Source organism: Pan troglodytes, chromosome 8 (assembly GCF_028858775.2).
Source record: "Pan troglodytes isolate AG18354 chromosome 8, NHGRI_mPanTro3-v2.0_pri, whole genome shotgun sequence".
Classification (NCBI taxonomy): domain Eukaryota; kingdom Metazoa; phylum Chordata; class Mammalia; order Primates; family Hominidae; genus Pan; species Pan troglodytes.
In genome coordinates this window covers 51894948-51911003 of record NC_072406.2, presented here as the reverse complement: position 1 = coordinate 51911003, position 16056 = coordinate 51894948, and positions in this window count along the sequence as shown.

Here is a 16056-nt window from a genome sequence, read left to right as displayed (position 1 = left end):
CCATGCTGGAGAACCATAAGAAATTATACCAAAGGCAGGAAAGGGGATAGATAGAATATTGGGATCATCACGCCAAGAATAAGGTGCAGCCCATTTAGCCCCTGGGTCTTAAAGAGACCCATAGCTCTGGATAATGGCAGATCTATGCGTGACACAGTTATCATCTTTGTGCATCTTCAGAGAATTGTTTTTCCTTTTACTCCTAGGAACAATGTCTTAAGTTTGTTAGTGAATTCTATTTAATTTATTAAAGATGCTGCTGATAAATTCTTTTTATATTCATTTCAAAAAGGAAGCAATTTCACACTGACAGAGACATTGTTATTATAGCACTACATACTTTTACACTCATCAAATTCCTTTGAGACTAACTGAAATTTCTGACAGCCCCACATTCTACTACTTTATTGTAAATTTTATGCCAAAAATGATGCTTTCCTATACACTCCTAATACAAGTATAAATATATTATTTAATCTAGTCTTAGGTTGATTTAAAATTTTGAAAATTCACTCCAAAAATATGTTCTGTAACCATATGGCCACCAATGAGAAATGTATTCTTTCAAGGTAAATCTGTGCTGCCCTGGTCTGACCTGGGACTCTGGGGATACTGCGCCCGTGTGCTGAGTTACTGAGATGAGCCAGCCCTGCAGCTGTGCTTAGCCTGCCCCATCCCCTGCTGATTTGCCTGTTCCTAGAGCACAGCCCCCTGCCCTGAAGACTTTTTATAGGCTGTTCACACCCGGTGCAGGAGTAGCCCCAGTCAGGACACAGCACAGACGTGAGGGCCCCCACTCAGCTCCTGGGGCTCCTGGTGCTCTGGCTGCCAGGTAAGGAAGGAGAACACTAGGATTATACTCGGTCAGTGTGCTCAGTACTGTCTGGAACTTCAGGGAAGTCCTCTGATAACATGATTAATTGCAAGAATATTTGTTTTTATGTTTCCAACTTCAGGTGCCAGATGTGACATCCAGATGACCCAGTCTCCATCCTCCCTGTCTGCATCTGTAGGAGACAGAGTCACCATCACTTGCTGGGCGAGTCAGGGCATTAGCAATAATTTAAATTGGTATCAGCAGAAACCAGGGAAAACTCCTAAGCTCCTGATCTATGCTGCATCCAGTCTGCAAAGTGGGATTCCCTCTCGGTTCAGTGACAGTGGATCTGGGACAGATTACACTCTCACCATCAGCAGCCTGCAGCCTGAAGATTTTGCAACTTATTACTGTCAACAGAGTGACAGTACCTCTCCCACAGTGTTACAAGTCATAACATAAACCCCAAGGAAGCAGATGTGTGAGGCTGGGCTGCCCCAATGCTCTTTCTGGTGCCTCTATCTGCTGAGGGAAGTTCTCAAACTCAGTCAGGTTTGGAAAGTCATTGGGAGATTTTCCTAGAGGAGGCCAGGAGGTTCCTCTGAACCCTAAGCCTCTTTCGCCCTCATCCCCAGCAGAAAAGACGTGACAATGCCTGTCCTGACTGAATAAAGAAGAGAGATAAGTCCAGCTGAGGAGTCTGTGTTATGGGATAATCGGAATTTGTACAGCAAAAGAGAAGCTATTCTCAGTATTTCAAGGAGAAATTATTCAAGTTGAATAAATTAGAGTCTAAACCACAGTCTTTCCGAAGCCTGTGGAGTGTTATTCATGAAGTAGGTACTAGACACAGGTGATTCTCAGGTGCTACTTCAGAAGCCATGGTGCACCTGCACCTGGTGGTATGTGCTGAAAACCGTGTGATGATCCTCGGTCCTGTCTGGGAAGCCCAGAGCTGGGGGTGCTGATGCTCTCAGCTGCCTGCAGCACATCTCCAGGTGATTCTCCAGTCCACACCTAACTGCATGTGTTTTACTTCAGGTGTCAGTGTACATGAATCCACCACTCTGACTTCCCAATCTCATGACAGTAATTAGTTGCAACTTATTTTGTGACCTCATGGAGCAACTCTGAAGAAACCATAGAGAGAAAAGGAGTTTTGGAAAATGTGCTCCCAGAAGTGATAGTAATGATGGGGAATTGACAGCTGACGGGGAAGTAAGGTGACTCTTTCCACAAGGCTCAACATTTTGCCAGTTATGAATTGTTGCAAAATACATTTGAATGTGCTTTCAAGTATTACCAGTTTGGGGTCATAGCTGAAAAACTTATATTAAGTCACAGATAAAATGGGAAAATCAGGAAATTGTATGAAATATACAATAACACTGTGTGTGATGGCTCAGGTCTGTAATCCTGTGATAGTTAATACTGATTGTCAACTTGATTACATTGAAGGATGTAAGCATTGCTCCTGGGTGTGTCTGTGAGGGTGTTGTCAAAGGAGATTAATATTTGAGTCAGTAGTCTGGGGAAAGCAGACCCCCTACTTAATCTATGGGCACCATTTAATCAGCTGCCAGTGAATATAAAGCAGGCAGAAAAAAGTGAAAAAGTGAGTCTGGCCCAGCCTCCCAGCCTACATCTCTCTCCCGAGCTGGATGCTTCCTACCCTTGAACATCGGACTCCAAGTTCTTTAGTTTTGAGACTCGAGCTGGCTCTCCTTACTCCTCACTCCTCATGCCTGCAGACAGCCTACTGTGGGACCTTGTGATTCTGTAAGTTAATATGTAATAAACCCATATATATATATATATATATATATATATATATATATATATATATAACTTATTAGTTTTGTCCCTCTAGAGAACCCTCACTAATACAGATTTTGGTACCAGGATGGTTCTGCAAGAACAGAATATTAAGGTTGGAGTTCTTTTGTTAGTTTTGGGGTTTCTGGATTTGGCTGCTAAATATGATTAGATCTCAAAATGCTAAGGACTCTACTTTTAATAGTGTAGAGAACATTGACAGTTCTTGGCATGAAAGGTTTAAAGAGCTATGCAAAACAAATTCATTTGACACTAATGAATCATCGCTCTTGAGAGGCAAGGAGGTTAGTGACTCTGTACCTAATACCCTTGACAAACACCTTGCAAAATAGATTTGTGAGGACAGCACCTGCATCTTTGAAGAGCCCTGTAAAGGCTCTTCTCTGTATGTCAGATCTAATGGTAAGAACTGCAGTCACTCAGTTACAAAAGTTAAATACAATTTGGAATAATTGGATCCTGAAGTGGCAGGGGCCAAGTGGTAGCACTCAACCCTCAAAGGCACGGTGAGCGTAGCTACCGTAATGGGCAGAAAAGACAAAGCAGCAATCTGAACAGTCTGACTCATGTAGAGCTCTGGCATTGGCTAACTAATCACAGTTTTCCTAGAAGTGAAACTGACAGGAAGACTAATGCATTCCTACTTAATTTATGTAAGGAGGAAACTTAAGGTCAAACAGATAAAAGACTAATTGGAGTTATAAAAACAGAGATTCATGGCCCCTCAATCAATTTCCAGCCTTGAGCCAGTTTACAGACCCAGAACCCCTTGAATGAAGGGGAGGCTGGGTCCCCCTGAGGTGTCCATGGCAGATAGGAATGCTGCTTTGAGGCTTTGGCAGGCCTCCTTAGGTGAATCATGGTGGAGGCCTCTAGTATTTTGCAGCAAGGCCCGGTCATCTTCTCCAGTTAACTACTCTCCTTTTGAGAGACAGCTCTTGTCCTATACTGGGCTTTTGTGGAAACTGAACATTTGACTATGAGTCAACAAGTCACCATGCGACCTGAACTGCCTATTGTGAACTGGGTGCTTTCTGACTCATGTAGTCATAAAGTGGGTCATGTACAGCAGCATTCCATCATCAAATGGAAATGGTGTATAAGTGATTGGGCTCAAGCAGGTCCTGGGGGGCACAAGTAAGTTACATGAGGAAGTGGCTCAAATGCGCATGGTCTCTACTCCTGCCACCCTGCCTTCTCTCCCACGGCCAGCACTGATGACCTCATGGGGACTTGCCTTTGAGCAGTTGACACAGGAAGGGAGGACTAGGGCCTGGTTCACAGATGGTTCTCCACAATAGGCAGGTACCGCCCAAAAGTGGATGGCTGAAGCACTACAGCCCCTTTCTAGGACATCCCTGAAGGACAGTGGTGAAGGACAATCTTCCCAGTGGGCAGAACATTGAGCAGTGCACCTCATTTTGCACTTTGCATGGAAGGAGATATTTCCAGATGTGCAGTTATATACTGATTCATGGGCTGTAGCCAATGGTTTGGCTGGATGGTCAGGGACTTGGAAGAAGCATGATTGGAAAATTGGTGACAAAGAAACTTGGAGAAAGAGTATGTAGAGGGACCTCTCTGAGTGGTCAAAAACTGAAGATATTTGTACCCTGTGTGAGTGTTGACCAACAAGTGACTTCAGCAGAGGAGGATTTTGATAATCAAGTGGATAAGATGACCCGTTCTGTGGATACCACTCAGCCTCTTTCCTCAGACACCCCTGTCATTGTCCAATGAGCCCATGAACATAGTGGCCATGGTGTCAGGGATGGAGGCTATGCATGGATTCAGCATTGTGGACATCCACTCACCAAGGCTGAACTCTCTGTGGCCACTGCTGAGTGCCCAATTTGCCAGCAGCAGCAGAGACTAACAGTGAACCCTTTGTATGGCATCATTCACTGGGGTGATCGACCAGCTAGCCGGTGGCAGGTTGATTATATTGGACCTCTTCCACCATGGAAAGGAGAGAGGTTTGTCCTCATTGGAACAGGCACTTACTCCGGATATGGGTTTGCCTACCTGCATGCAATGCTTCTGCCAAGACTACCATTTATGGACTCAAGGAATGCCTTATCCACTATCACGGTATTCCACACAGCATTACCTCTGACCAAGCACTCACTTTACAGGTAAAGAAGTGAGGCAGTGGGCTCATGCTCACGGAATTCACTGGTCTTACCATATTCCCCATCTTCCTGAAGCAGCTGGATTGATAGAATGGTGGGACGGCCTTTTGAGGTCGCGATTACAACGTCAACTAGGTTACAATACTTTGCCGGGCCGGGGCACCATACTCCAGAAGACCATGTGTGCTCTGAATCAGCGCCCAATGTATGGTATTGTTTCTGCCATAGCCAGGATTCACAGATCCAGGATTCAAGGGGTGGATGTGAAAGTGGAACCACTCACTATGATGCACTAGCAAAATGTTTGCTTTCTGTTCCCACGACATTAGGTTCTGCTTTACTAGTCATCTTAGCTCCAGAGGGAAGAGCGCTGCTACCAGGAGACACAATAACGATTCCATTAAACTGGAAGTTAAGATGGCCACTTGGACGCTTTGGGGTCCTATCTTTAAGTCAACAAGCTAAGAATGGAGTTACAGTGTTGGCGGCAGTGATTGACCCAGACTATCAAGATGAAGTCAGTCTGCTACTCCACAACGGAAGTGAGGAAGAGTATGCATGGAATATAGGAGATCCATTAGGGCGTCTCGTGGTATTATCAGGCACTCTGATTAAGGTAAATGGGAAACTACACCCAATCCAGGTAGGACTACAAATGGTCCAGATCCTCTCCGGGTCATGACCTGCTGAGGTGCTTGCTGAAGGCAAAGGGAATACAGAATGAATAGTGGAAGAAAGTAGTTATCAATACCAGCTACGACCACCTGACCAGCTGCAGAAATGAGGACTGGAACTATCATGAGTATTTCCTTCTTCTTTTGTTAAAAACATGTTTGTGCATGTATGCACTTGTACTAAGAAAATATCTTCATTTCATTTCCCTTTTCTTTATCAGGTGACATAGATTTGCTGACCTCATATCAGCATTTAAGTATTGTTTATGTAATAGTATTTGGGTTGGGGATTGGTGCATTTCCAATTGTAGGAAGGATAGTTTATTATGTTGGGGTAATTATGACCTTACTATTGTCTGCAATTTAAGATTATGTATGATCTCAGGAGATGTGTGTGGGTTCAAGTTCACAAGGGGTGGGCTTGTGATGGTTAATAATGAGTGTCAACTTGATTGGATTGAAGGATGTAAAGCATTCATCCTGGGTGTGTCTGTGAGGGTGTTGCCACAAAAAAGATTAACATGTGAGTCAGTGGGCTGGGAAAGGCAGACCCACCCTTAATCTGTGTGGGCACAATCCTATCAGCTGCCAACCCAGCCATACTATAAGCAGGCAGAAAAATGTGAAAAGAGACAGGCCTCACCTCCCAGCCTACATCTTTCTCCCATGCTGGATGCTTCTTGCCCTCGAACATGGACTCCAAGTTCTTCAGTTTTGAAACTCTGGCTGGCTCTTTTTGCTCCTCATCCAGCAGATGGCCTATTGTGAGACTTGGTGACTGTGTGAGTTAATACTTAATAAACTTCCTGTATTAGCCAGTGACATCTAGATGGACAGAACTAACAGGATATATACATATATATATATATACATACACACACATACATATATATATGCACACACACACACACATATATATATTTATTTATCAAGGGGAGTTTATTAACTTACAGGATCATAAGTTACACAATGGGTTGTCTGCAAACTGATGAGAAAGGAGAGCCATGGAGTCCAATGTTTGAGGGCAGGAAGAAACCAGCATGGGAGAAAGATGTAGGCTGGGAGGCTAGGCCAGTCTCTCCTTTTCAAATTTTTCTGCCTGCTTTATATTTGCTGGCAGCAGATTAGATTGTGCCCACCAGATTAAGGATGGGTCTGCCTTCCCCAGCCCACTGACTCAAATGTTAATCTCTTTCGGCAACACTCTCACAGCCACACCCTGGGTCAATACTTCATATCCCTCAATCTCACTCCCCTTCATATATATATGTATATAGTCCTTTAATTCTGTCACTCTAGAGAACCCTGACTAATACATCTACACTTCTGATGATCTATTTCTTTTATTTTAGGTCATTTATCTCCCCTGGGTTGCCTACACTCACTTCTTCCCACTCCCCTATGAAGGACAATATAAGCCTCTGGACCTCACTAAGTCAGGGCATGTCCCTGCTTGCACTATGCATGACACTTACCTCTTTTACTCTTTAGCAATGAGGGAATGTCATCCTTACCCAGATGCCAGCCACCCGTCTCACATCCAGGACAGAGTGTCTCCATCTCCTCTCCAGCAAATACCCATGTATGTGGGCATGGTGGCATGTCCCTGTGATCCCAGCTACTCCATAGGCTTAGTGGGGAGAATCACTTGTGCTTGAGAATTCAAGGTTGCAATGAGCCATGATCACACCACTGCACTTCATGCTAGGTAACTGAATGAGACCCTGTGATTTTTCCCCTACATTTTACAGATTTTTTTTTACTCTTTCTTCTATTAATTTATGTTTTGTCCATTCATTTTCTGCAAACCTTTAGAGGCCAAATAGGAAGTTTCCCTTTTTAACGTGGTGGCTCACGCCTGTAATCCCAGCACTTTGGGAGGCCGAGGTGAGCAGATCACCTGAGGTTGGGAGTTCGAGACTAGCCTGGCCAACATAGAGAAACCCCACCTCCACTAAAAAAAATACAAAATTAGCAGGGTGTGGTGGTGTGCACCTGTTATCCCAGCTACTCAGGAGGCTGAGGCAAGAGAATTGCTTGGGCCTGGGAGGTGGAGGTTGCAGTGAGCCCAAATTGTGCCACTACACTCCAGCCTGGGTGACAAGAGTGAAACTCCATCTCAAAAAAACAAAACGAAACAAAAACAAACAAACAAAAAAACCCTACTGCCTCACTGAATTAAAGGTGTGTTCAGCAGTTTCTTTGTTATTTCAAAGAGTGGCATCTGCTTCAGCAGGGTCAGTTTTTAATGTATTTGTTTTGTTTCTTTTTTCTCTGGTGTTCTTTTCTATTTTATTATAATTTTTTAAATTTGAGGGATGAGGTTTTCATAGTACTGAATATCAAACAATGAATCCGCATGAATGATTCACCTAATTTCCTTGGTTTTAGTCCTCTATACAGGTTTTATATAGCAAAAGAACCATTTAAAGACTTGGGTTACAAATGTATTTTATTTTACCTCTGGCGTGCCTTGGCCTGAGAAAGCATTATATGGTGGCACAATATTTGTAACATTCTCATAGCCATCTGGTGGTGGTTCGAGGTATGACGTTTTGAAAATCTAGCAAGAATTAAAATATGTCAAGTTAGAGAGAAAAATTCCAGATTATTATTAAGATATAATTCATTTTGCCCCAAGTATATACTTCAGATTAAGCATCCTGGAACTAGGTTCTATAATTAAATAGATAAATTACACTGACAACAATGAGAAACAGCCTTATCATTATTATTGTCTTCCTAATAATAGAAACTTTTATAAATGCATGCAATCCCAGGTAACCAAAAGTTTCCTTATAAAGTGTAACAGCAGAGCCTCAAAGGTGGCACTTTGGCAAGCCTCTTTTTTTGACTATGACTTTTCAGCTTCCTTTGTGGGCTCCTTTTCTTTCATCTTCATTTAAATAATATTTCCTTATGTTTTATCCCCAGCCCGTTGCTTGCCTCTGTACTGCCTCCCTGTGAGACTTCATTAAGTATCAGAATTTTACCCATAGCCCATATGCTTATGATGCTTACCTTTTCAGATTAATATATTTAAATGTTTTGTGGTTATTTCATTCTGGATGTCCTAACTCAACATGTTAAAATTCAAATTTATCATCTCTCACCCTGGGCCTGCTTTTGGTCTGCATTTCCTACCTCTATTAATAGCTTCAGTCATTAGCCACCGACACCAGACAGTCTCAGAGTCATCCTGAACTCTGTCTTCCCCTCCTTCCCCAAGTCAATCACTAATCAAGTCCTGCTAATACATTTCCTTACTATTTCTGAAATCCATCCCTCTTCCTCATTCCTACTAACATCCTAATTTAAAACTTTATTATCTTTTACCTGGACTATTGTCTTAAGATAACAACTTTAACCCGTTGCTTAGCCGAGGTGTAATCCACAGAGGATCTTGTCTGTCTAAAATGCCCCTCTAGCCACATCCTTCGCCTGCTCAGATCTTGTCATTGGCTCCCATGAACTGAAGTTGAAGTTTAAGCTCCTTAGGACAGCATACACGCCCTTCTATGATCTGTTCCCAGAACATATTTACTGGTTTATCTCATATCATGGCCCACTTTGTATTTTACACTTTTGAAATACAGAAAATCATTACATTCTCCCAATAATACTAAGCTAGTATATGCCTAAAAGCCTTTGCCAATATTTTGTCTTTTGTTGAGAATTCTCTTAGCTTATTTTGTCACGTGGTTAACTCCTTATGTCCTTTCATGACTCACATGTCAAGACTTCAGGAAACCTTCTCTAACTCCCAGGCTGGGCTGAGTGACCCTTTTCTGGGTAAATAATGAACTCTAATCATACTCTTCATAGCACTTACCATACTAATTTGAAGTCTGAAGTATTCCATTGTCTGCTTCACTTTACTTAGGCAAAGGAACCATGTCCTAGTCTCATTCTGGCCTCAGGAGTTCAGCCTGGGCGACAGTGGGAGACTGTGTGTCAAAAAAAAATTGCCAATGATTGAAGCCTAATACTGAAGATTCTGGTTTATTAATAATTAGTCTGTTGCTGGGTGTTAATTGAGCTCCCCAAGTGATTACTCATGTAGGACTTCAAACCAATAATTTAGAGCCTTGTGACTCAAAATCTGGGCAAAAATAAGCAGCATCAGTATCACCTGGGAGCAGCTTCAGGTCTCACTTTAGATTTACTCTGAATCTAAATATTATATTTTTATTAAAAAAATAAGAACAGATGACAAGCTTCAACTACATCTAAATTCTTTAGATTTACTTTAAAAGAATCAACATTTTGACACAATACCAAAGTGAACTAAATTCGCTTTTTTTTTTTTTTTTTTTTTTTTTGAGACAGAGTCTTGCTCTGTTGCCCAGGCTGGGGCACAGTGGTGCAATCTCGGCTCACTGCAACTTCCACCTCTCCAGTTCAAGCGATTATCTTGCCTCGGCCTCCAAAGTAGCTGGGATTACAGGCACATGTCATCATGCCTGGCTAATTTTTGTATTTTTAGTAGAGACAGGGTTTCACAATGTTGGGTCAGCTGGTCTCGAACTCCTGACTTCAAGTGATCTGCCCACCTCGGCCTTCCAAAGTGCTGAGATTATAGACATGGGCCACCATGCCCAGCCTAAATTTGCTTTAATTTGGAGAAGTACTGGTCTAGAAAGCACAAATTCCAAGGAGACTCAGGTTCTTAAGTTGATTTCTTGAGTACAAGTTCTTCAAATGCATTCTCCAAGATTAATTTTTTTTTTTACTTTTTAAATTGACAAAGATTATACATATTCATGGCTATACGGGGATGTTTCAGTACATGTAGATGGTGATCAGATCAGGGTAATTAGCATATCTATCATCTCAAACATTTATTATTTCTTTGTGTTGGGAACATTCAAACTACTCCTAGGTATTTTAAACTACATAATATAGTATTGTTAACTATAGTCATCTACAGTACTGTAGAACACTAGAACTTATTACTCCTACCTAGCTGTAATTTTGTATCCATTAACAAATCTCTTACTATTCCTCCTTTCTCCCTACCCTTTTCAGCCTGCAGTTTCCTCTGTTCTACTTTTTACTTCTATGAGATCAACTTTTTTTTAGCTTCTGTGTGAGTGAGAACATGTGGTGTTGAAATTTCTATTCCTGGCTTATTTTGCTTAACATAATATCCTCCAGTTCCATCCATGTTGCTGAGAATGACAGGATTTTATTTATTCTTTTTTATGGCTAAATAGCATTCCTTGGTGTATATATACCACATTTTAAAAATCCATTCATCTGTTGTTGGAAACCTAGGTTGATTCCATATCTTGGCTATTGTGAACACTGTTGCAATAAACATGGGGATGCAGATGTCTCTGCAATGTAATGCTTTTCTTTCCTTTGGATAAACACCCAGTAGTGGGATTGCTTGAGGGGTTTCAATACTGTTCTCCATACTGGCTGCACTAATTTACATTCCTACCAACAGTGCATAAGAGTTCCTTTTTCTCCAGCTACTCAGGAGGCTGAGGGAGGAGAACTATTTGAACCCTAGAAGCAGAGGGAGCCAGATTACACCACCACTGCACTCCAGCCTGGACGGAGAGTGAGACTCTGTAAAAAAAAAAAGTCCCTTTTCTTCACGTCTTTGTCAGCATTTGTTATTTTTGTCTCTTCTATAATAGCCATCCTAACTGGAGTAAGATGATGCCTCGCTGTGGCTTTGATTAGCATTTCCTTGCTGATTAGTGGTGTTGAACATTTTTTCATATATTTGTTGGTCATTTGTATGTCTTCTTTTGAGAAATGTCTGTTCAGAGCATTTGTTTATATTTAATTAGATTGTTGTGCTTCTTTGCTGTTGATATGTTTGAATTCCTTGTATATTCTTGATATTAATTTCCTGCCAGATGAGTAGTTTATATTTTCTCCCATTCTGTAGGTTGTGTTTTCACTCACTTTATTATTTCCTTTGCTGTGCAGAAGATTTTTAGCTTGATGTGATCCCATTTATTTATTTTTTCTTTTGTTGCCTGTGCTTTTGATGCCTTATTCATAAAATATTTTCCCAGAGCAATGTCCTGAAGGATCTCCCCTATGTTTTATTCTAGTAGCTTTACCATTTTGGGTCTTATATTTGGGTATTTGAGATACTTTGAGTTGATTTTTGTATAGAGTGAGAGGCAGGGGTCTAGTTTCATTCTTCTGCATATGGATACCCAGTTTTTCCAGCACCATTTATTGAAGAGACTATCCTTTCCCCAATGAGTGTTCTTGGCATCTTTGTAAAAAATCCGTTGGCTGAGATATGTGGATTTTCTGGGTTCTTTATTGTATTCCATAGGTCTATGTGTCTGTTTTTATGCCTATACCATGATGTTTTGGGTTACTACAGTTTTGTAGTATATTCTGGGGTCTGGTAGCATGATACATCCAGCTTTGTTCTTTTTGCTTAGGATGGCTTTGGCTATTCAGGATATTTTTTGATTCCATAAAATCTCTTTGGATTTTTTTTAATTTTGTGAAGAATGTTCATAGGTATTTTGATAGAGATTGCATTGAATCTGTAGGTTGCTTTTGAGTAGTACTGTCACTTTAACAACATTCATATTTCTGATCCATGAGTATGAATGTCTTTTCATTTGTTTGCATCCTCTTTAATTTCTTTCATTAGTGATTTGTAGTTTTCATTTTACCTCCTTGGTTACATTTATGTCTGGGATTTTTTTTTGATAACTATTGTAAATGGGTTTGCCTTCTTAATTTCTTTTTCAGCAAGTTTGTTGTTCATATATATAAATGCAACCAATCTTTGTGTATTAGTTTTGTGTCTTGCAACTTCACTGAATTTGTTTGTTCTAAAAGTTTTCTGGTAGAGTCTTCAGGTTTTCCTATATATAAGATCATGTCATCTGCAAATAGGAACAATTTGATGTCCTCCATTCCGATTTGAATGCCCTTTCTTTCTTTCTCTTATCTAATTACTCTTGATAGGACTTCACATTTATATACTTTGAATATTTAAAATGCTTACATAAATGTCAGAATCAACTTTCATTTTTCATAGAAAAAGAAGACCTTGTTTTGTAGTTTTAATATTAATCAATTTTTATTATCTGAGACAAATTATTTAACAAATTAAACCGTCTATTAAAATATTTCACCACAAATAAATTCCATAAGGAAAATATCTACAACTGTTTTTATGAAAGAAAAAAAGGCTTCTCTACAGTTGCTTAGGCCTGGTGCCATGGCACACACCTATAAATCCCAGCACTGTGGGAGGCCATGGCAAGAGGATCCTTGGAGCCCAGGAGTTTGAGACCAGCATGGACAACAAAGTGAGACCTCATCTCTATAAAAAATAAAAAAGAAATTAGCTGCCCATGGTGGTGCGTGCCTGTGGTCCTAGCTACTCGAGAGGCTGAGGAAGGAGGATCACTTGAGCCAGGGAGGTGGAGGTTTCACTGAACCATATTCACGCCACTCCACTCCAGCCTGGGCAACAGAGCTAGACCTTGTCTCAAAAAATTAAGTTAGTTAAATTAAACAAAAAGTTGCATTGTATTTAAGAAATTGGGAAAGCAGAAGATGCTTCTGTTTTTCTTTTGAGTTGAACAATGAGAATACATGGACACAGGGAGGGGAACATCACATGCCGGGGCCTGTCAGGGGTGTGGGAGGCTGGGGGAGTGATAGCATTAGGATAAATACCTAATGTAGATGATGGGTTGATGGGTGCAGTAAACCACCATGGCATGTGTATACCTATGTAACAAACCTCCACGTTCTGTACATGTATCTCAGAACTTAAAATGTAATAATAACAACAATAAAAATGACAGAAAAGGAAATGCTTTTTGTTAGAATAGATTACATACCCTCATTGCTTTTTATAATAGCCTGTAATAACAGAATATCACAAGGTGGCAGTAATATATCAGTTTCATCCTCTGAAATTAAAACTTTTGCCTATTCAGTAATACAATGGATCTTTTGAACTCACTCTAACACGTAGAATACAGCAATTTGACTTAATAATTAGCCTTTAAATTTATAGTCTTGTATTATCACTTTAGTAGTTTGAATTATTTTGTATTTTAATATATTTAAATGAATTAGTCCTATACAAGTTGACTAATTTGACGTGTGAAGTTGTTTTTATTCTATTTTCAGAAGTTTAGCTTTTAAAAAATTTCTAAACTTCGATATCTGGTGAGTGTCAATGTTTTTATCTTATTAAAAGATGACAGACCACACTATATTCAACTGATTTTTTTTAACAAGGATGCAAAATCAGTTTAAAGGAAGGGTATCTTTTTCAACAAATGGTGCTAGAGCAATTGGACATTCACAGGTACAAAAACTAAGACTGACCTAAATTTATACTTTATATAAAATTTAGCTCACATAAATCACAGGCTTAAATGTAAAATGTAATATTATAAAACTTAAAGTTGTGTATGGTAGCTCGTGCCTGTAATCCCAGCTACTACTCAAGTGGCTGAGGTAGAAAGATCACTTCAATCCAGCAGTTAGTGGCTGCAGTGAGCAATGATGGCACCACTGCACTACAGCTTGGGCGAAACCTCGTCTCAAAAATAATTAATAAATAAATAAATTCATTAAACTTTTTAAAATAGAAGAAAATTCTTGAGACCTTGGGCTAGGCAAAGAATTTTTAGGCTTGATATAAAAAACAAAATCTACAAAAGGAAAAAGTGATAAAACTGGACTTCATTAAAATAAATAAACAATTTTTTTTTTTTTTTTTTTTTTTTTTACTTAGAAAGACCCTGTAAAGAGGTTGAAAAAATGAATTACAGACTGGGAGAAATAATTTGCATACCATATACCTGACAAAGAACTTACATCTAGCATATGTAAAAAATTCTCAAGACTCAATAGTAATAAATAAGGTATCCAATTAGAAAATAGGCATATGTGACCTCTCTGTATTATAACTTAAACCTCATGTGACTACAATTATTTCAAATGAAATAAACAAAACGGTAATGCCTGTTTCTAGCATAAAAAATAATCAGAGAACATAGAATTGTACGAAGTTAAATTATTGGGCCATTTACTTAATTTAAATATTTTTAAATGCATGTACCCATTTTGCTTGAAGGTGTGTGCAAGTACGCTTGTATTTTTTTAAAGATAATATGGTCACATGAGCATTAAATTTATTTTTTAAAAGTTTGTAGTTACCCCACACAAGTTCTTATTGATTCTCTCATTCTTAACACCTGCATAGTATTTCATTTTATAATTAATGGATTGTAGGTTTATTCTTTTAAAATCACTTGTGTTGTTCTCATGTTTGTTTTTTTTTTTCACTAAAAAGTGTTGCAATGCACAAAACTAAAAATATAAGGAGGGTCTTTTCTGGATCTCTGTTGAAAAACTTTGAATAAAAATTACAAGTTCAAATCACATGCAAAATAAACATTTTAATTAATAGGGATTTTATGCAAGATGTTAGTAGCAGTAGCAGCACAGTTTTATTAATATCCCTGAATCTCTCACAAAAACTGATTGAGCAACTGGGATAACAAGGTATTAACTATGACAAAACAATGTAACAGGGTGTCATCATGGACCTTTTGTGAGGTTAAACCACAGGGACCCAGGGGAATCACCAATTTTTTTGGAAGAAGGAAAGGAAAGGAAAAAAATGTTTAATGGCCCTGGGAACTGGAAAACCTAGAAATACAAGTGCTAACATCTATGTTCCTAAATTCAGAGATTCTTACTAGGCAAAAAGAACTCAGCAGATTAATCTGAGAACAGCAGCTGAGGCTGGCAGAAGACTTCCTGGGCCTCAACTCATAGCTGAGAGTGAGGACAGCAAAAAGCAGGTGCTGTGAGTTGTCTGTTTCCTATGAACCCTACAAATTAACCACCCCCAGAACAAAGCCCTGTCCCAAGGAGAAACTGCAGGAAGTCAATTATAAATTGAGTTGGGAAGCACACTGAGGCTCAAGAAAAGGGAAGCTCCAGGTTAAGATGCAAGAGAAGAAGGGAAAATGCAGTTTTCTGCAAGTTCAAGCACAAATAATTTCTTTATCTCCTAGTTCTGGAAATACCAGGTGCTGTGTATGTAAAGCAGGAATTTTGGTTGAATATTGTATAATTTTCTGACCCACTGTTACTAATACAGTTTCCCCTGTACTCAGATCTTCCATGCTACAGACAGACTGACAGATGCTCAGCAAATAGTAGCTAATATTTTCTAGGAAACTAGGTGCTAAACGAGTTTTCTTAAATTTCTACCTCCAGGTCTGTAAGTTGATTTGAAGCATTACCAGTTTCTGGTTCTGCACAGGTTGTTGAGCGCAGGACTTCTCTCTTCCAGTGGAAAGTCCACCTGCTCACAATCAACCGTCCTTTCCTGCGGCCTTCAGACACTGCTCAGTGTAGCACCCCTCCCAGTCTAGAATAAGCACACTCATCATCAGTCTCTCTCATTTTCTGTCTTATCTCCATTCCTTCTACACACAGTTTTTGTTTTTGCCAATGTTTTTAAATAAACAACTGTACAAGCACAACAATGACAACAGAAACCTTCCTTCCCCCCAGTGTTGTAGTGAGCAAGGAATATATTTAACTTCAAATAAAAGACAAAAAC